Below are 22,816 nucleotides of genomic sequence, written 5' to 3'. Positions count from 1 at the left end.
GAGAGTGGCAATCTCTGCGTTCTAATCACAAAGGGGGAGGCTCCCAGTCTCTGCGCTTTACCATTTGAAAACGAGGTCGAACATTGTCAAATCCCGACAGCATACTGGGATTGGGGAGCAGAAGACCGAATCCAGGTGCGGTATTATCCATTGAGAAGTATTCCATTTCTACAAGGCCATCACCCATTGATGGAAAGGAATGGAGTGTTTAGAAACCGTGCACTAATGGATGCGAACAGAAATGAATTGCTGATGGATTGGTACTTCAGCATTCTTCAGCTGAATGCAGTGGCCTGCTTTTGTTAAACATTTTTGTCTACAGAAAAACCCTAGAGAGTTAAACCTCGACCTGAAAGAGTCACTTCATCTGCAGTGAAAAACACGTAAGGCTCTTTTAGTCGTTGCACCATCAAAGATAGTGGCAGAGAAGAAGTAGGTGTTTGGCCAAGCAATGTCAACAATAAGTGAGGTGCTTATCAGTTTAGTGTATCTCTGAAATGAAGGTTGGGTCGAAACAGTGGGGCAATACCCTTCGAAGCTGACAGACTGGGCCTCCATAGAAAAAATATCCATTTGAGAATCAGTTTGAGGAAGACTTTTAGAGCGTTAGGGACCCTTAGCTAAACTATTTTTAATGATCCTGCATTCATTTTTTTAACATGACTTTGTACATACTAAATTAAATATTCAGTAAGTGTGACTTTTATTAAAACCAAAGAAAAAGAAACAGAAAGTGAGCAGCAATATTGTACAGTTGTGACATTGTGACCTCTCTGCATCACGCTTTGTGTGGCTTTGCCAAATAACACTCTATTTCAAGTTGATCTTCTGGCTACATGACCTCCATTTCTCCCTCATCCCTCTGGCCACAGGATGTCCTTAGCTAAGGCAGACAAAGACATGAATACCTCGGGCCTCATTTATGAGAAGTGACGCATCGCTGCGTGAAAGCAGCGATGCGTCACTTCTCAGTGCGCACTCCTTGCGACATTCCTGATGCGTCATATTTAATGTATGAAGCATCATGTCGCAGGGAGTTACAGATACGTCAGTATTTCTGACGTATCTGTAAGCGCAAAGTGGCGCATTTCTGGAGTGTGTCACAAAAGTGACGCAACTCCAGCAATGCGTCCTTTCACATGGGGAAAGCACCATGTGAAAGGGCCTGCGTCAGTCTTACTCCTGCTGTGAGGCAGGCGCAAGATTTTGACGCAACAGCGTCCTAAAAGTGACGCAGTGAAATCTCATAGATTTCACTGCGTCACTTCTACGACCCTTCCTTGCGTCAATACGCCCCCCTTGCATACATTATACCTGGCGTAGGTATAATGTGGCGCAGGGGTTTACAAAGTGACGCATCTACCTAGATGCGTCACTTTGTAAATATGGCGCAACAAGGCGCATTTTTTACGCCACTGGTGCGTCACAAAAAGTGACGCACCAGTGGCGTAAAAGTGATGCAAGGGCTCATAAATGAGGCCCCTCCAGTTTAAGACTAGATGGTGCCAAGGCTGCCTAGTTCCTACACGTTTGATTTCACCTCAATCATATAAGCAACACACATTTATATGTGCATACACTTACTCACCAGGCAGCTCCACCACCATCTCAAACACATGCAGACAACACAACTCTTCATAACAATCACACAGCACCAATACAAATCAAACTAGCAGAAAACACCTGACATCAAAAGAACCGAACATATACAGCACCTTATTGAAAGAAACACAATCCCACAACAGAAAAACTCTTTGATTTGGTATACTCAACGTCATAGATCAAATACTGTATCAATCAAATATCATTTACTTTTGTTAATATATTTTTCTTATATGCTTGCCAATACACATTAAAAACATCAAACAACATGAATTGTGGTGCATGGTGTAAAAATGAATATTTGCAATATAGACACAACAATAATTAACAAAATAATATATATTAGAACATAAAAACAAATGGAAAAACCTAAATGTCTGTTCCCCATCGATTCAAGGTTCACACTGTCCATTTACTTTGATTTCTAAACTTTCTTAGGATAGTTGACGAAGGACATGTCGCATTTAACAATGCCGTTGACAGCAGGTACCCATCTATATGAAGGTCAGACTCTCAACACCAGGGAGCATCCAAGAGCAAACAACCAGCAAACATAGCACCACACAACAAGAAATGGAGACAAGCACACATGGTTGCCTGATGAAAAATCGCTGACAAATGTATCTGCGACAAAAATATTGCCGAAATATTGAGAATACAAATATTAACTTTATATACTTTGCATGTAAAGCCAAAAGTATTGAGCAAAAATACTGATGACCATAAAATTGTCAAAAATTAGTTGAAGTATATCGAATTTTAACTAGTATACACTATATTAATTTTAAATTGTATTTTTATTAGAAAAAACATTACATTTAAAAAATATCATCATTGAAAATATATAAAAAATATTTAACTTACAAACATGAAATAAATATATATGTGCTACCATAAAATAAAAAAATAATATTTAAAAAATATTATTTAAATGAAAATAATAAAACATAGCAATAAAAGTTAATATTATCAATCCCTAGATATTAACAATATAAAAATGTGTAGTGACAACATAAAAAAACAAAATTAATAAAATGAAAACGAATAATAAATAATCTATAATAAAGTACATTTTAAAATACATTAAAACAGAACATGTACATTAAACTAACTTAAAAATATTATTTAAAATACTTAGATTTGGAAAGTTAAAATTCACAACTCTCACTCTAACCTGAGCAATAGTGAGGAAAGTGTTGGACTTCAGATGGGTCAGATTTACTACTCCCACTCCAAGGTAAGGAAAAGTAGGGAATGTGTTAAACCTTGTAGAGTCTGGTTTACTATTCCCACTATAAACCGAGCAACACGAGGGAAAGTGTTGGATTTTGGAAGGATCGGATTTACTATCCCCACTTCAAAGTAAGGAAAAGTAGGAAAAGTGCTGAACTTTGAAGGTGTCAAATTTAATTTCTCCTCTCCAAGCTAAATAAATAAAAGTAGGAAAACTTTTGAACTTTGGAGAGGTTAAATTTAATATTCCCACTCCAATATAAATAAAAGTAGGGGAATTGTTAGATTTTGTATGATTTTGATTTACTATTTCATAGACAATGTAAACAAAAGTAGGGAAAGTGGTTGGCTTTGAAAGGCTCAGATTTACTATTTCCCCTCTAATATTAGCACCAGTAGTTATAGTACTGGACTTTTGAGGGGCCAAATTGACTATTCCCACTCCAAGTGTGTGTGTGTGTGTGTGTGTAGGGAGGGGTTAGGTTTAATTTTCCTGCTCCAGTCTGAGTAATAAAATGAAAAATGGTTGGTGATGAGTCAAATTGACTATCCCCACTCTAATACAGCAAAAGTAGGGAATGTGTTGGACTGTGGTAGGGGTTAGATTTATTATTCCCACTTCAATTTAGGCTAAAGTAGGAAACGTGTTGGACTTTAGAGAAGCCAAATGTACTATTACCTAAGCAATAGGAAGGAAACTGACAGACCTTTCAGGTTCAAATTTACTATTGTCACCCCAATTGGAGCAAAAGTAGCGAAGGTATAGAACTCTGGAGGCGTCAGATTTATTATTCTCAATAGTGGGATGTAGCTTGGTTCCAGTGACACTGGTCCTGGGTTGCTTGTGTGCCATTTAGAGATGTCCTTTGACGTTTGGGCTGGTCTGTTCCTTTTGGAGCACTAATTATTATATGGCTGTGTCCAATCTGAGGCCGCATGGCAGATAAAAGAACGATGGGTTGGAATACTCTCCCAAAAGAGCCCAGTCCATAACCTAATTAGGACTTAGGGACCCCATTCCCAGGGCCTTTATTTAAATTAAGGGATAGGGGGGCATGTAGCCTCCCTTACGGAGCATTAGTAGGTCCTTAGGAGTCCATTCCCAAGGGCTGTTTTATTAATTGAAGAAGAGGAGGACCATGTGCCCCGCTTCCTCAAGCCTTGTTAGGCACTGGTGAACCAAGGGCCACTGCTCAAAACAAAAAGGAGCCTTCACACTTAAAGGTGGGTGACCAACCACAGCATCCACCATATTCTTGTTGGGGTCTGCAGGGGGAGCACCAAGGCCCGAGCCGGCTCTACACATGCAATGGGAGTAGGCATTACTTCTACCCAGAGGAAGCAGCTACTTAATGCTGCTCTATCCTGGCGGGAGTACCATTTTGATTTGTTTCCCTTCCTGCTTCTGTGCTAGCAGTGAAACAGAACAAACGCCTTCTCCCAGCAGGACGGAGCATTTTCAAAGCTTCCACCCACTGGGAGCAGACTTTGTTTGTAATCCAACTTGGTGGGAGTTTTGAAAATGCTCCAATGAAGTGAGAGCAATCACAGGTTTCCCTGACTGAGCTGATACAGGCAGGGAAACCGCTATGTTATGGGGGTGAGCTCTGTGGGACATAGCTTGTGAGCTGGTCCTGGGGGTTAAGGTCCCCACAGTCATTAACGGCTCAGGAAGGGGGGACTATGGCCCCCTACCTTTCACTTAGTTTTACAGGGCCCCCAGAGCCTTTAGACGCCTCCCCTGTTAAAAATATGCTGGGCTTTAGGGGATGTGGTCCCCCGAGCCTAAAATGGCCCAGTGAAGGGGAATTCGTGCCCCCATCCTCCTGAAAAACCACCGGGACCCAGTGGATGGGGTCCCCAGTGCTGAAATCAACCTGGGAGGAGGGGAGCCTGCCTGCCTTCCCCATATGTATGCCAGGCATCAGGGATGGGGACTTCAGGGTTTAAAACTGCCTAGGTAGAAGGGTGGTGTGTCCACCTCCATCTCAAATAAAACACTGGCCTGGGGAGGGGAAATGAGTGCCCCCAATACAAAAATACATTTAACTGTGGGGGATGGGGTCCCGGGTGCTAAAATCGGAGGGTGTGCAAGTGGTCCCCCTCCCCCAAAAATAAACCATTCTCCAGGCTCCATTCAGCCCACCACACATTTGCAGATCCTCCCCAAATTTGCGACAAAATTAAAAAAAAAAACATTTTTGATCCCCGACTGGGTCCCTCTGGGATCCCACCACCATGCCTGGGTGTCTGTATCCCTACCCTGCCCCTTTATGTTGTTTATTTACTTTTTTAGGACTCGGCCACCACTTCCTGGTTGGTGAGGTGGTAGTCAATAACATCTCAGCTTGAGATCAGTTGGGCTCAAAGGAGGCTCTGCTTCCCTAGATGTGCAAAGTTTTTGAACATTAACTGCTCAAAAGCTACTGAACAAATTTACACCAAAATACAAAAGCACACTCACACAAGTGAGGTACCATTTTTATCGGGAGACCTCAGGGAACGCTGGGTGGGAGGACATTTGTGGATCCATGCAGATTCCAGAACTTTACCCCACAGAAATTGGAGAAAAAAGTGATTTGTTCAGTAAAATTTGAGGTTTGCAGGGGATTCTGGGTAAGAGAATGTTGGGGGACCAATGCAAGCCATTCCTTGCTGGACTCCCCGGGTGCCTAGTTTCCAAAAATGTATGGGCTTGGTATGTTTCCCTAGATTGCTGCCGAGCTCCAGGCCAAAAACTCATGGGACCCCCTTGCAAAAACAGGTTGGTTTGTGATAGGTAATTTTGATGTCGCCTCAATAGGTTTTGGGCCCTTCTCTGCTGCGGGTAATTGGCTCACCCACACAAGTGAGGTACCATTGCTATTGGGATACTTGGAGAAATGCCGGGGTTGTTGGAAATGTGTTGTTACTTTCTGCAGCGTGAACATTTGGGCACAATAATGCAAGGAAAATGTGACAGTAAAATTTTGAGGTTTGCAGGACATTGTGGGTAAGATAACTTGTTGGGATCCACAAGAGAGACATCACCATATACTCCCATGGGTGTTTAGTTTACGACAATATCTACAGTTGGTAGGTTTTTCTTAGATGAAATGCACACCTTGTGGCAGAGAGACAAAAAAGACAAATATTACTGTACAGCCATCAATTCCTCAAGCACACTCACATACTGGTTGGATTTGGCACGAGGGCGAGTGATGTTTCAGTATATAAAATGTTATTAATAAGAGATTTCACAAAAATGAAATGCACTGTCAATTATTCAAAGGACAAAAAACAGAACCAGTGAATTGCAGCTCGTGAGCTGTAAACTACATCAAGGCCCCAACTGCTTTACAGGCCATTTATATGTGATTCACACAAGACCATTCACACCACCAGTCACAAAACCAACACATTACAATATTCACAAAAAGTGACAAGGTACACCCTGTTGGAGAAAGACAGAGAGGACAAATATTTCTGCACAACCACCTATTCCTCAAGCACACATACGTACTGGTTGGATTTGGCATGAGGGTGAGTGATGGTTCAGTGTATATAGTTGTATTAACCAGATATTTCACAATAATGAAATGCACTGTTACTAATTGAAAGGATGAAAAACTGAACCCTTGAATCACAGCTAGTTAGCTGTAAAGCCACAACAAGTCACCAACCTCTGTACAGGCCATTCATACACCTTTCATACGTTTGACACATACAAAACCATTGACACCACCAGCCGCGGGCCCAGCACATTAAAACACTCACACCAGCAGACAGCGCCATTAAAGGGCACATCACTTTCACATGCCCACATTCCTGACACAGCAACCACACCAGCTCACCGATTGTGTGGAGTGGCAGTTGGCTAGCAGTGTGTGTAGTGACTAGCAGCAAGTCACTACTCGCACACCGCCAGCCAAGCCCCAGTCCATGCACACTGGCAGCTGAGTGCCAGTCCACGCACACCACCAGCCAAGCACCAGTCCATGCACACTGCCAGTCAAGTGCCAGTCCACGCACACCGCCAGCCAAGGCCCAGTCCATGTACACCATCAGCCAAGCGCCAGTCCACGCACACCTCCAGTAAAGCGCCTGTCCAGGCACACTGCCAGCCAAGCACCAGTCAAGGCACACTGCCGGTCAAGCGCCAGTCCAGGCACAAGCCAGCCAAGCACCAGTCCACGCACACCGCCAGCCATGTGCCAGTCCATGCACACCACCAGCCAAGCGCCAGTCCATGCACACCGGAAGCCGAGCACCAGCCCCGCACACTGCCAGATAAGCTCCAGTCCATGCACACCATGAGCAAACTCAGTCCATTCACATCGCCAGCCAAGCGGCAGTCGACGCACACCGCCAGCCAAGCGCCAGTCCAGGCACACCACCAGCCAAGCGACAGTCCAGGCGCACCGACAGCCAAGCGCCAGTCTAGGCACACAGCAAACCAAACACCAGTCACGGATGCCACCAGCCAAGCGCCAGTCCACGCACACTGCCAGCCAAGTGCCAGTCCAGGCACACCACCAGCCAAGTGCCAGCGTACAGACACCGCCATCACATTTAGGATTTTTTTATACAAAAAAGAAAACACAAACAAATCGCAAAAAGATACAAATCTACTAACGCAAATTCTGAAACTAAGTACATGGCACAAATGCCAACCTTCAAACTGAACAAAAAATAGAAAACAATAGAGACCGGGCAGTTCACTTTACCACTCATGGATGCTCCCCAAAATTCTTTTGCATGTGGTACATTCTGAAACAAACAGGCACACACAGAGCAGGGTTGGAAGGACACTCAGGGCAGTACATACGAGTCTCCTTCCACGTACCACTTCGTCAATAGACTCTACATCTCCTACCCGGAAAGTCTTTGGAGGGTGTGGGAGGAATGTGATCAGGAAAGTGGCGATCTTTCAATCTAGCCGCATCCTCCACCACTCCAACTATAGGAACACTTGCCTGTTCCACTACAAAAAGGCTGCCTATTACAGACTCCTGAAACTTAGCAAAAGTCATCTTTAAATACAACAAAAGCATTAAAGGTTGCCAACTTCTTATACCAAATGTAAGCCTTATGAAGATCAGTGTAAGGTTCCAACCTCTGATCTACTCCATCAACACCACCCATGTGCCTATTTTAGTCTAAAATGCACACAGGTTTGTACGCTTCAGCAACCTGACCCCAAACAGTCACAGGTGAAGTGCTTTCATCATGGATGGTAGTCAGCATGTAGACATCTCGCCTGTCTGAAACTTCACAGCTAGAAGTTCCTCACAACGCAATGCACTGCACTGTCCCCGCACAAGCTTTGGACAAACAAGTTCTTTTGGGATACCATTATGGTTAGAACAGATTGCACCACAAGCAACAGTGTCCACTTTGGCCAATTCCCTGAACAACTGCACACCAGTGTAGAAGTTATCTACATATAAATGGTGGCCTTTGTTAAAAAAGTCCTCTACCAAGTTTCCACACTATTTTCTCAGTCACTCCAAAAGTGGATGGACAACCAGGGGGGTTAATCCTGGATTCCTTAACGGTGTACACCCTTAAATTAGACGTATCCAGTCCTATTGTCACACAGCATATACAGCTTAATTCCATAGCATGCCCTCTTACTAGGAATGTATTTCCTAAAACCAAGCAGCCCTTGAACAAGACCAAAGACTCATCCACTGCTATTTCTTTCCCTGGAGCATAGATCTCAAAAAAACGATCAACAAAGTGATCATGACAGGCCAAATCTTAAAAAGACAGTCACAATCAGGGTGATCTTGTGGCAATGCTAAACCATTATTGACAAAATGCAGCATACAAAGCAGAAGCAAATACCTATCACGACTCATGACTGCAGAAAACATAGCCGTTGCCATCAACGGACTATTAGACCAATATGAAGACATTGATGGCTTCCTTAGCAAGCCCATCAAAAAAGTTAAACCCAAGAACTTCTTCATCTAGTCCAGATCTGTGAGATTCCACCGGGTAGCTCTAGAGTGGGTTCTAAGGTTGGCAATGTTGACCCTCAAAAACTGTTCGGCATACAAATGAGTCTGCTCAACAATCTCTGCTAAAAACACATTGTCCATAAACAACTGAAAAAAATGTATCAGCAAAAGAATTCTGTATTCACCCTGGAACACAAGTAAAGTCTGGCAATGCCAGCTGCACCATGCCTGGGGCAACCCAGTGGTCCAACTGGAAGCCTTGCAGCCCCAGGTTGCAGCCCAAATGCCTCTTGCTGCACGATCAGCACATCAATGTCCTCCTCTAAAATAGGCACTTCATCCTCACTAAGAGTAGCTTCATCCGCACTGAGAGTGGCTTCATCATCCAATGATACCATGTGGAGAGAAAACTCACTGCCTGAATCTTCCGCTTCATCCTCTGCTTCAGATGCAGAGTCAGTCTCTGAACCATGGTCAGAGGAAGACTAAAAAAGCATACCAACAACCTGCTGAGCAGTAATCCTGCGGCTAGCCATTATCCTTACCTAGAAAGGAAACTGCATAAATAAGTCAACAACAACCCACACTGTACAAAATAAGTAAGTACAAAAAATGTGTGCCTTTATCCCAAAGATCTATATACTCAAAAACAATATAATTCACTTGCAAGAGACAGCTACTCTCACCAGCACCTACTCAGCTGAGAGACAGCAAAAACCAACGATTTCCCACTAGAAAGAAAAAAAACAAAACCAATTACTTACAAGACAACAAAATACACATTGAGCACGAATGCAAAAAGTTGTTGACAATCAAAAAAGAGAAGCCAAACATATTTCTATTATTACACCATTAGGAAAAAAGACTTACATGCAGAGAAAAGAAACTCATTTACATTGTACAAAAAAAGTCTCCTACCAAACACATGCAACTACACAAACAGCAGAACCATCAGTAACGAAACAGCAACCTGGAACAGACTAAAGAGCAAAAGCCTTGAACTAGAACAAAAAGGGAGAAGTAATGCATTACAATTGCAATTCACAAGAAATAAAACATTATAACAATCTATGTCACTACCCAAATGGTCAATCTGCCAGATGGGCCTTAAAATAGGGCTGAGAAAAAAGAGGGGTGATCTTGCCCAAGGGATAGGGTGAGGTTGTCTGCCACAGCCGATCTGTCCCCCAGGTGGGGCAGAAAACAGCAGACAGGAATGTGCCTCCCTTGCAAAATAAATAAATCCCTGGTGTCTAGTAGGGTTTTCTGCCTCCCCCTCCCAACTCCTGCCTAGGGCAGTAAGGCCAAAAAAGGGGCAGATCTGTCCCCAGGAGGGGCAGAAAAAACATTAAGCAAATTTTAGCCCCCTGGAAGCAACCATGTTGCTTCCATTGCACACATAACAAAATCCCTGGTGCCTGGTGGCCAAAGGCCCAAAAAACAGGCATATAAAAAATGATGCCCCTGAAAGCGACCCTTCCATTTTAATTTTAAAATCAGCCCAAAAAATTGCTCATCTGCCCCCAGGGGGGGGCAGAATAAACATATTTTCAGAAAATGCCACCCTCAGAAGTAACCCTTGACAAAGGGGCTGCTTCCATTTGAAATTTTAAAGAACTCCCTGGTGTCTAGTGGGGTAATCTGCCCCTCCGGGGGCAGAAAGGCCAAATAAGTGGGCAGATTTGCCCCCGGGGGGGCAGAATACACATAAAAAAATATGCCCCATGGAAGAGTTCGCTTCTATTTTATTCTTTTAAACATCCCTGGCTCTAGTGATATTTTCTGCCCTACCCCCCCCCCCCCCCCCAAGGGGCCAGAAACGCCAGAAAATGATGGCAATCTGTCCCCAGGGGGGGGCAGAAAAGTCTTAAAAATAATGTGCCCCCTAAGGAAGCAACCCTTGCCCAAGAGGTCACTTCCGTTAAATAAATGGATAACCAGCCGATCTGCCGCCAGGGGGGCAGAATGTTATGTTAATGTTAATTTCGATTTATATAGCGCCAGATCACCAACAGGTCTCTTAGCGCTTGCTTTGGGAACCAGTCCTGGCTTTCCCTGCAAGATAACCCCTACTGGGCATCCCCAAGGTGAAGACCAGGCATCCCATCGCGGGGGCCGTAGTGGATATTAAGCAAGCTATTGCCCAGAGTTGCAGAGTGTGAACCCATGATTCGAGTAGGCACCGAGGCGAGAATTAACGAGTCCGTGGACATTTTGAGCTCAAGACCCCGCCGCATCGGGAATTGAACCCTGGTCCCGGGTCTGACCTCTGCATCAGGGTCTGCCTCCTCTAACCAGTGAGCCACACTTCTCCACAGAATACACATTAAAAAACCATATGGCTCTTGGAAGCGACCCTTGCCCAAGGCCTTGCTTCCATTTTATATTTAATATGTCCCTGGCTCTAGTGGGCTTTTCTGGGGCCAGAAACGCCCAACAAATCGGGCGATCTGTCCCCAAGTGTGCGATTGTGCAGCAGGAATGCCCTGCATTGAGACATCAGGGGAGAGGAAACATTCTTTTCTCTCCCCCGATGCCTCAATGTACAACAAATGCCCCCGCCCCACCAGAGCAGCAAACACTCACCCTTGCTGCCTGGACGCATGGAAGCAAATGGCTTCCAGGGCGTCCGGGGCTTACGCAAATCAAATCAAATCAAATCAAATTTGTTAAGCGCAACTACTCACCCGTAAGGGTCTCAAGGCGCTGAGGGTTGTGGGGGGGGGGGGTTCGCAGGTTCTAATCCATCAAGGAAAGGGTCTGTCAAAGAGCCAGGTTTTAAGGTTTCTTGCGAAGATGGGGAGCGATGTTATCTGTCTGAGGTGGAGCGGAAAGTCGTTCCAGGCCCTGGCCACGCGAAAGGAGATGGATCGGCCTCCCGATCTGGTCTTTCTGGTGCGGGGGACAATGGCGTAGGAGAGCTGGGCTGATCATAGGGTCCTTGGGGTACGTGGAATTTGAGTTGGCTGTTCAGGTATGCTGGTCCGGTGTCATGGAGGCCCTTGTGAGCCTGGGTTAGCATCTTGAAGGTGACTCTAGCTGCGATGGGAAGCCAGTGGATTGTGCGTAGGTGCTCGGAGATGTGGCAGTGTCTTGGCAGGTTGAGGACCAGTATTGCGGCGGCGTTTTGGATGTTCTGTAGCTTCTGGGTGAGGATTTTGTTTATTCCGGCATAGAGTGCATTGCCGTTGTCGAGCCTGCTGGTGACCAGGGCGTGAGTGATGACGTCTGCTCGCGCGATAGCCCGGGAGGGTCTGGGTGGCAGCGGAAGCTCTTCTCCACAAGCAGAAAGAGGCAAAATAAAGGTAAGTTCAGGAAGGCAAAATAGTGAACAGAAATTAGTAGAAAGAGGCATTTAGACTCTTATGTGCCTTCTCACAAACCCACATATATACTCATGCACTCACTCACAGACCCAGTCAGACCCTCCTGCACCCACTCACAGACCCACTCAGACACTCATGCATGCCCTCATAGACCCACTCAGACACTCATGCATCCACTCATATACCCACTCAGACACTCACACACCCATTCAGATCGCACAGGCACTCCTACGTCTACTTACAAAGCTATGTAGACATCTATGCAGTCACTCAAACACCCACTCACAGACCCATACTGTCACTCACACATCCACAAACCCACTTACTCACCCATTCAAAGACCCATACAGCCCTCACACACACCTATATAGCCACTCACACACCAACTCTCAATGGTTACGAACTGTTGAAATTCACTGAAAAAATTCAAAGTTTATATAGACGTTATAGTTAGGAAAGAGAATAAAAAAAAATAGAAATTCACCAAAAAAAAACAAACGTTACAGAGGCATTATAGTTAGGAAATACAATTGGCAAAACCTTAGAAATTCACAACAAAAGTCAAAGATTACAGGGATGTTACATTTAAGCTCAGATTTCACTCATATAAAACCATCGAAATTCAGCAGTTAGAGTTACCTAAGCTTACTATAATTCACACCCCCGAAATCTCCTGATTAAGACCTCACATATTGCAGCACACATGACATGGTCAGTGACATCACTGATGGCATCATTGATGACATCTCAAATGATTGGCTATCCGCAACCTGAGTAGAAAGTGCAGCCACCATTTTAGATATCAGGAAACGGTTGTGGGCTGGGAAAATTCTGATTAAATGTAATAGAAGGAATCAGGGTAGACATACCCTGACCATATGGGTGCAATATGGTTGTCTGTGAGGGACCGCTGATGGGAAGGGATATGCCCCGAAATGTGCAATTATTTGCGGATCCACTCTGACGCTCAGAGAAGCCCCCTCATTTAACATGGTGGTACATGTGCAAATTTGGCCTTAACATTTCAAAAACTTTATATCTGCAATCACAGACCCACTGAGACACTCACTTGTGCACCCACTCACAGATCCACTGAGAGACTAATATCCCCACTCACCGACCCACTGAGACTTTCTCACACTCACTCACCCACTTAGACACGCACAGACCCAGACTCTCATAACCCCACTCACAGAACCAAAGCACCACTCACATACCAACACATACAGCCATACAGCCACTCACACAACCATAAAAGACAGACACACCCAGTGACCCACACACACACAGACCCATGAAATCTGAAATACATCCACTCACGGAATCATAGAGCCGCTCATATGTCCACTGTATTAAATGTGCTGTAGTCTTAAATTAATGTGTCTGGTGGGGAACAATGCCGCAGATCCGCATCAAATCCCAAATGTGCTGCTTTGTATTGAATGTGTGCTTTTGTGTCTATGGTTCCACAACAGATCTGTGGAGCCGAGTAGGAAATTTAAAAAGAAAGTTAACCAGTATTTGGGAAAAGGGGTGGCTCAGAGAAAAACATTTGTGTTTATCGTATGTAGATGATATCTACACATAAAACAGTATTCAGTCTTTCAAGTTGTTGAGGAACACCCAGTTGCCTTTCTCTGTGAAACAAACTTCATCATTTCTACATTTAGGCCATTCATTCCAATGCAAAAATGGGTGTGGTAGATAGAGCCCATATTGTGGTCTCTGAGGAATGCAGAAACAGTTTTAGGGACTTGTTTCCTGGATTTGTCTATCTGTGGATTACTTCCACTTCTGCCTTTTGTAAATATTGGAGAAAACCAAGGCAGTGTGAGGAAAAAGTGCTTTTAATCAACAAAAGATATTCTTCATTAGGACTTCCAGCCCTATCCGGATAAGTTTGCCAGGCTCATTGCCATTAAAGTGCACAATCATGAGGTCTGGATGTTGGCAAACAACAATACATTCAACCAAAGGCAACAATTAATGCCACTTTAACCATGCCTACATTAGGTATTCCCAGGTCCCTGTCAATGCCACTCTTTTTAGCACTCTTTCTGGCCAAAAACAGAAAAACTATGACCAAAAATTGCTTATTATGGAGTATTCATCTTCTAATTTAGTGGTATCTCACAAAGTAAAATATAGATGCAAATCATTAACAGTATAATATTAAATGCTTTTACAGTCTTTCATGTGGATTCAGAGATTCAGAGATCCGTCGCAAATTTACAGAGGGCCGTGCTGAGCATCACAACAGAGTGGCGAATCCCCCCACAAACACTACCAGATTGGGCATCTTAACGGGAGTTTAAGAAATGGTTAATAAAAACTGACCATTGAGAAGTGCAATAACAAAAATACAATTTGAAAGGAAGGTTATGATTTGCTATCTACATCAGTATCACAGAAAACAGAATGGAAAAGGTTGCCATTCTTGATTATTTTGAACTGAGAGTGGTATACCTTTCTTGTACTTCCGAATTGAGATTTTGACTAAGATGAGGTTTTAAGTGACACTAAGTTAATAATTAGTGAATAGCAAAGAGATTTCATAAGTATGTAAATAACAGTGTACTTTTAGGAAGTATATGTATATACTAAGTTATGAGCATATGCAAGGTGAAAGAAAGTTTCACCTTACACATGCCATCACATACCCAGAGTGACACTGTTATACTCAGTTATATATGTACTGAAGTATCAATACTTAGGGCCTGATTACGATTTCGGGCAGACTCACGTCAATTCGACATCACTGCAGTCATGGAACCGAACCACCGCTGGTCCCCACAATGCCATTACACATTATATATGGTGTACATTACACATTACATCTGGTGCTGGCACATACTCCCATTTACCAATGAGAGCTTGTACTGTGGCCATAACTTGCCATAGCACAAGCTCCCATGGATATATGAGTGAGGTGCCTGCCAGGTGGTGCAGGAATTTGCAGGGGGGTCCCCCAATCGGAGCCTGCGGAAACACTGGGACCCTGCAAGGGCCCCAAAAATTCACTTTCCAACAGGCTTTTCATGTCAGAAAGCAGACATGAAAAGCCTGTTGGAAACCAAGATCACAATCCCCATGGTGTAAACGCCGTGCACAGGGGAATATGTGCAGCCTTCGACTGACCGACGGGCTCCTTTAGCCCATCGGAAGTCAGTCAGTCCAACCGGCCAGTTGCAAATGGGACAGATTTTATCATAATAAGGGTGTTGGATTTGAAACCTACGATGTGAGTCAGAAAGCCTCTGACCAATAGGCCCCTATGTAGTCACCCATTTGTACACTAACTGATCTTTGCATCTATACAGCCAGTTACCCATTTGGACAATGTAACAGTCACTAACAAATCCAGTGACATATTGAAATGCTCAGTTGGTCTTAAGAGACTGAAGACTTTACTAGAGGTAGATAGTGGAAAAATGCATGTTCTTCTCCCCTAAACATGGTTTCATTGACTTATCCACAATTGGAATATTTAATGTATATGTTTGTCCGTAGTTTAGACCTCTAACTGGGCCCAGGGCCTGTAAAGTTAATGGTAGTAGTGGGGCTGAAGTACTGATTGAGCTACCCAGAGAAGCAGCCCTATAAACATGTGTTAGGCCTTCTACTGCAGAGCCTGTGTGTGCAGTTTACATTGCTATGTTGAACTGACATTTATAGCACATTGCTAAGTGTTAAGCTTTCCTTTTATAACATATAAATCACCTCTAACGTAAGCTTTAGGTAGCCCATTGGGCAGGGTGGTAGGTGCTAAAAAGGTAAAACATGGAGTTTCACGTTTAAATGTGTTAGAAATCCACTTACAGACTGATGCACACTTATACATTCAGTCAGCTAACTGTGCAGTCACTGAGATACATATTTACAAAACCATATAGCAAGTTACACACCCAGTCAGACAGCAAAAGAAGCACATCCCCACAGAGCACCTATGTATCCAGCAGTAACAGAACCAGTTGCACACATACTCCTACACTCATTAACCCGTTATGTGCTCGTGACGGAACCACTCTGTCACGAGCCACGGGCGCGCTGTGCTAATGACGGAGTGGTTCCGTCACGTCGCGGCCGCTCCGCCCACGCTGCGTCAATTCCTCGCCTGCACGGCTGAATTAATGAGTAGACGGGGCCGTGACGAAACCACTCCGTCATGAGCACAGCACATCCGTGGCTCGTGACGGAGTGGTTCCGTCACAAGCATGCCGGCGCCGCACGACCCCCCTCTACCCCAGGAGGAGAATTACCGCCACGGCCAAGGGGTTAATACAGCCAGTAAGCAATCCATACCGCCACTTATATACACATATAGCGACCCATAGAGCTACTAAGAAAGCAAATCATATAGCGATATACTTACTTACACATCCTGTGACACACCCACAGAGGGAATGATACACTTATTTAGATCTGTACTCAAGTACTGACACTCCAAGTGACCCATCCAGACAATCAGCCCTTCAACCATACATTGAGCCAGCTGAAGCAGAGCCTATGTGTATTATTTTACTGCCAGTCGATGTGGCATTGATAACCCCTTGAAAATCCTTAAACTGCCCTTCTACTACATATAGGTCACCCTAAGGTAGGCCTCAGATAGGATACAGGGCAGGGTGCTATGTGCTTTGAAGGTAAGACATATACGTTCAAGTTTCAGTGAGTTACATACGCACTTACAAACCCACACACCCAGTTATACATCCACCAACCCACCCATACTATGACTCACATACCTATTTACAAAAGCACACCCAGTCAGAGACCGAGGCATTAACACATTCAATCTCATGCCCACACAGCACTTATGTATCCAGCAGTAACAGAGCAAGTTGTGCACACAGTTACATATACATACGCTCACTGATACAGTCAGTCAGAAATCCATACAGCCAATTACATACACATATATAGAGACCCATAAGCTACTAAAAAAGCCAAATATATAGAGACATAGTTAATTACACATCCAGTAACACACTCACAGAGGGAGTCATGCACTTATTCAGATATGTACTCAGGTACTGAAACTCCACAAGTGGCAATTTACACAAGTCTGTGCCTGCTGCTGCAGAGCTTGTGTGTGCAGTTTTACTGCCAGGTCGACTTGGCATTGATAACCCATTGTTAAGCCGTAAACTCCTCTTCTACTACATATGTCACCGTTAAGGTAGACCGTTGGTAGACCCTATGCTAGGGGAAGGTGCTATGTACTTTTAAGTTTCACTGAGTGACGTGCACTTACAGATCCATACTCCCAGTTATACATCCAGTCTCCCACCTATAATGCAAATCACATACCTATTTACAAAAGCATAGAAACACACACATATCTATTGAGACTGAGATTTTTTGCAGGGTTATCCCCAAACGTTTTCCCTTCCTGATCTGTTTTAATTGGCTTTAGGACTCTGGGCACTTTACCGCTGCTCATCACTGCTAACATGCATGTGCTCTCTCCTTTAAACTTGGCATGATCAATTCATAAGACAAATTATTTAGTTGAAATGCCACCATGTACACCAGGTGACGAATATATTCTGTTTAATCCGGATAGCCCGTTTCTCACTTCACTCCACTGAATTATTTTTCAGATTGAACACCCCCTAAAGAAGGGCAATTCCATCCCGAAATGCATTGGGATCATTCAACTGAATGATTTGTCTCATGAATTGATCCTGTGATTGAGGAATATATGAAATATCGCAATTTCATGAACGAAACACTCACTTAAATGAGGATATTCATGAATAAAAAAATTCAAGTGATACCCAAACAGAATTACAAGGATTAGAAAAATTACATAACATCCCAGGTGGGAACACAGCATTGCAACTAGAGGATGCTTCCCCAGTAGGGAGCCCTACTTCTCAATTATTTGGACATGCTTTTGATCAGAAAGTGATAACCTACTGCACGTCGAGAACTTATCTAGAGCCTTACCACAGATGAAAACAAATTTAAATCGGAGTATTTGAACCATTCAACAGTTAACTTTCAGAAAGTGGGCATTTCCATGTGCTTATGAATCTTTGGGCCAGATGTACTAAGGATTTTTGCGAGCGCAAAAGGGTTTTGGACCTGTTTGCACCCACAAAAAACCTATGGCCCAGGTACTAAACCTATTTTGTGAGTTGCAAATCAATTTGTGATGCGCAAAATAAGATTATCGACTCGCTATTAGGAAGGGGCATTTAATTCTTAATAGCGACTCCAACAGCTATGTAAGAATGCTTTGCGACCGCGATTGTGGTCACAAAACACTCGCAGTTTACCACCCTTCTCAGAAGGGTGGTGAAGCACTCCTACTTGCAAACAGAAAGTGGGCCCTAGGGGACCCCTTCCCGTTTGGGGATGCATGCACAAATATTTTTTAAAGGCAGGCATTGGTTCTAGGGAGATTCTGTCAGCCACAGCTGCTATCTTGGCCACGCCCTTGCTGTCCCCCCACTATTGGCGCATACTTGGGGACACTGGATCTTGTGGATACATGATGGGTGAGTTCTCGATGGAGGTCCCCGCTTCATTGTTGTGGAACACTGTAATAACCTCGTTACCTCCCGTAGGTGCACAGTTGCTCAGTTTGGAAAGCCTGAAATCACCAGTGCGAAGGTGTTCCTTTACCCTCTTTTTTAGGGGACATTTACTGTCTAACATGTACAAGGCACACAGAAGCACTGTGGCCTTCGTATTTTTTTTTATTATTTTTTTTATTTATTTTTTTTGTCCTCATTACGCAACAGTTTAAAGTCAGGAGTTTTCAGGGACCCTTCTCAACTTCGTGGCACCCTTGAAACAGGAGACCCCTTACGTCCACATACTTATAAGGAGAAGGCTTGGTTATTCAGAGTGGGTTGAGCTAGCCATCTTTGCTACTCTTGCAAGCCTTTCTCGTCATTGTTGCGATAGCGTAAGCATTGGACAGTAAACAGAGGAGGTGGTTGGAAAACCAGGAATGTTGCCTTCATGTTGCATATACATGTTATATATACACCACTCCCTTTAATTCACCTCTTATGGTGTTCTTCCCACAAGTCCCAGAATCTATATTTTTTAGAAGCATACTTCCTTTTTTTATCTAAATTAAACACTTTCAAGATTGAGGCCAACCATTCGTTATGAGTAGGGGGAACTGGAGTTATCCATTTTACACAAATCTCCCTCCTTGCCAAAAGAATCAGAATGAAAAGTAAATTCTCTTGAGCTTTAGTAAGAGGTCTTTCTACATTCATTCTTGAGATCCCCAAAATAACTAGGTCCATACTTACAGAAAGTTGTCTTCCAAATACCCCTTCTAAGGTAGTACCCACTTCATTCCAAAAGGCATCCAGGCTGGGACAACGCCAAAACATATGTAAATCATCAGCCATCTGTAAATCGCACTTTGGGTAGCTCTTCACTGTGGCTCCGTTAAGTTTGGATAACCTTTTCGGTGTCCAGTAGGCTCTGTGTACAGTGAGCAAATGGTTTCTTTTAAGAGCAGCAGATGTTACAATTGACCAGCATATGCTCATAGATACTTACCATATGTTACTTGTATCCAGCGTCGGCAGATCTTTTCCCCAGATACCTTCTGGAATTCGGAAATCGTCCTCCCCAGCCGAGATTAGGGCCCAGTACCAGAAGGAAGTTTCTTTCCGAAATGGTTTAGACGTCTGCATCTTTATCTCCAGAGTGGTATTACCTTTTCTAGTTTCTTTGAGAGACTTACTCCAACTCAGTAGTTGGTAATATTTGAATTTCGAAAGAGTGGAGTTCGTGCGATGAGATAATATATCCCAATCAAGAAGTTTATTTTGAAACAGAAGTTGTCCCCATTCCTTTATTCCTGCTGATCTTAGCGATGTTGCTAAGCTATCCTTAAGGCAGTCTGGTGTGGTCTGAGAATCCCAGATCGGGGCCTGATCACTATAGAAGGGGATATCCAATGTAGATCTAATACAGTACCATACTCTAGCAGCAGAATTCAGGACCTTTAGTTTAATTTTTTAAAAGAACTTTGGATGACCAAATTTGTAGAGAAAGTGACAAGTATTGTTTGTTAAAACACGTAAGAATAGTGGGTAATTTTCATATGGACCCAACAACACCCTACTACTTTTGAATTGGACGGCCCTGCAGTATTCTAATAGGTCTGGGCTTGCTATTCCTCCTTGCTCTTTAGATCTTCTTAGTTTACGCCATGCAATTCTTGGTTTTTAGCTGACCATATGAAACTGGATAAGTCTCCCTGGATCTTTTTTATCTTATCTCTGTTGAACTCGAGCGGGATAGCGTTGAAAATTAAGGTGAATTTTGGTAAGATTGCCATTTTTATGATGTTCGATTTACCCAGGAATGTTAAGGGCAGAGCTCTCCAGACTTTCAATAACTTTTTTACTTCAATCTCTACTCTATGTAAATTTATTTGGGTAATTCTATCAATCTCCTTTACCAGATCAATACCCAGGTATCTTATTTTATCTTTACTAAAGGGGGATACGAAGTTATCATTCCAACTTACGGTTTCAGTTTTTGTTTGATTTATCTGATAACTTCGTATTTATGGTAAGATGGATGATCCCGGTGCCTTACTCATTACATGCTGCTTTCCATGCTCTGATATTGATGTCTTGTATGCCTTGTGCAGTTAGGATACCAAGTACCATACAATCTACCTTCACAATATGCACAGTAACGATGTTTCATTATATTGGCAGCACACATGTTTTTTACCTAATGAACTCAATTTAATGCGTGATAATTGCCTAGTTGGCAAAGCATTCATTGACTTATGTGATTTGTGGTCTTGTGTTATGTTTAATACTGTCTATTTTACATATACCAGTGTGGAGTCTCTCTTTTGTGGTGTATTTATTGTGTTACTAGTGTGAGTGTGTTGCACAAATGCTTAACACATTGCCTCTGGCATAAGCTTGACTTCTCTGGCCAAGCTACCCAGGGGGTGACCAGGGTTTATCTTGAGTGCGTAACTCCCATAACCTAACTAGAGTGTTGGGTTCTGCCTGGCTCAGGTGCATATCTTGGCCAACCCCATTTTTAACAGCGATATAGTTACTTACACATCCGGTGACACAACCAGAGAGGGACTGAAAAACCTATTAAGATAGGTACTCAAGTACTAACACTCCTATTCATCCAGCCAAAGATGTAGGCCTTTAAACATGTGTCTGACATGGCATGCTGCTGCACAGCCTGTGTGTGCATGTATATTGCCAGGCCGAAATGGAATTTAAACATCCTTACATAGCCTTAAACTTCTGTTCTACTACATATAAGTCAATCCTAGGATAGACTGTAGTTAAGCCACGTGCTATGTGCTTAGAAGGTAAGACATGTAATTTCAAATTTAGGTGATCCACATGTGCACTTACAGATTCATACACCCAGTTATACATCCAGTCTCCAACCTATACTGCGACTCACACACTTATTTACAAATGCATAGAGGCACTCACATATTCACTCAGAGACACTTGCACATGCACTCACACACCACTTACATATCCAGCAGTAACAGAGCCAATTGCAAACACAATTACACACTGTAATACTCACTACTACAGTAAGAAATCCATACAGCAACTTAGTTAGCCAGTTATATAGCGAGATAGTTAGTTATACATCCGGTAACACACCCAGAGAGTGTCTCGTAAACTTATTTAGCTATGTACTCAAGTACTGATGCTCCTAGTCACCCATCAAGACCAGCAGCCCTTTAAATATGCCTCCAGCCTGCAACTACATACCTTTGTGTGCAGTTTTACTGCCAGGTCAGGGTGGCATTTAAAACCTGTTGCCAAGTCTTAAACTCTCCTTTTTCTTCTAATGAGTGACCCCTAGTGTACGCCGTAGGTAACCCAAAAGGCAGGTCTCTATGTGCTTAGAAGCAAGACTTACTTTGAGAGGAAGGGGAACAATTACATTCAATACCTTTAGAATACAATGAAATGCTGATATCAGGAATTGTGTGGATATTGTGTTGCTTGAGGTATATAATGTAACAGTATATCATGTAAGTTAAATGTATTATGTATTTGATTTTGTTTTCAGATATCTACTTGTGTTGAAAGAGAAGACTTTACAATGGCAAGAAAGGAGCAAAGGAGAAAAAACACAAAATAATCTGTACTACCTGCAAAAAACTGAGATGGAAAAGGGAGATGATGGACAGAAAGCAGTGGAAGGAAAAACAGCTGCTGGTAAGAGAAACACAGAGTTTCTTAAAACAGTATTCAGGAAAAATAAATGTGGAAAATGATGTCAATAAAAAGGGAGTTTTATCAAAAACTCATAAATGAAAAGGAGTAAGTCATGGTCAAAGTGGAAAATGTTCTAACAGACTGCTCATTTAAAAACACAGCAGAAACAATTCAAAGAAATGCAAAGAAAAATGTTTAGTAGTAGGGTAAAACCGAATTTGGTAAGAAATATAAAGCTGTATAAGAGAAGAACTGAACAGAATGAAAACACTGGATAAAACAGTGTTGTCTATGAAGAATTAAAACCAAAAAGCTATAATTAATAACAGCAATTTTGCCAAATATTCTAAGGTGAATGGAAGCATACATCTAGTACTAAGGCCAGTTGTAGCTTCTAATGAATAGTACTGGGGAGTCAGGGATCAGAAAAAAAAACATTTGACTGACCTGCCACCCTCTCTCCTGAGTCCCTCTGTCGATGAAACAGGAAGCACACAGG

The sequence above is a fragment of the Lissotriton vulgaris genome, chromosome 2_1, assembly GCF_964263255.1.
Source record: "Lissotriton vulgaris chromosome 2_1, aLisVul1.2, whole genome shotgun sequence".
Classification (NCBI taxonomy): domain Eukaryota; kingdom Metazoa; phylum Chordata; class Amphibia; order Caudata; family Salamandridae; genus Lissotriton; species Lissotriton vulgaris.
The sequence above is the reverse complement of the archived record's forward strand: the minus strand, read 5'-3'. Positions refer to the sequence as shown.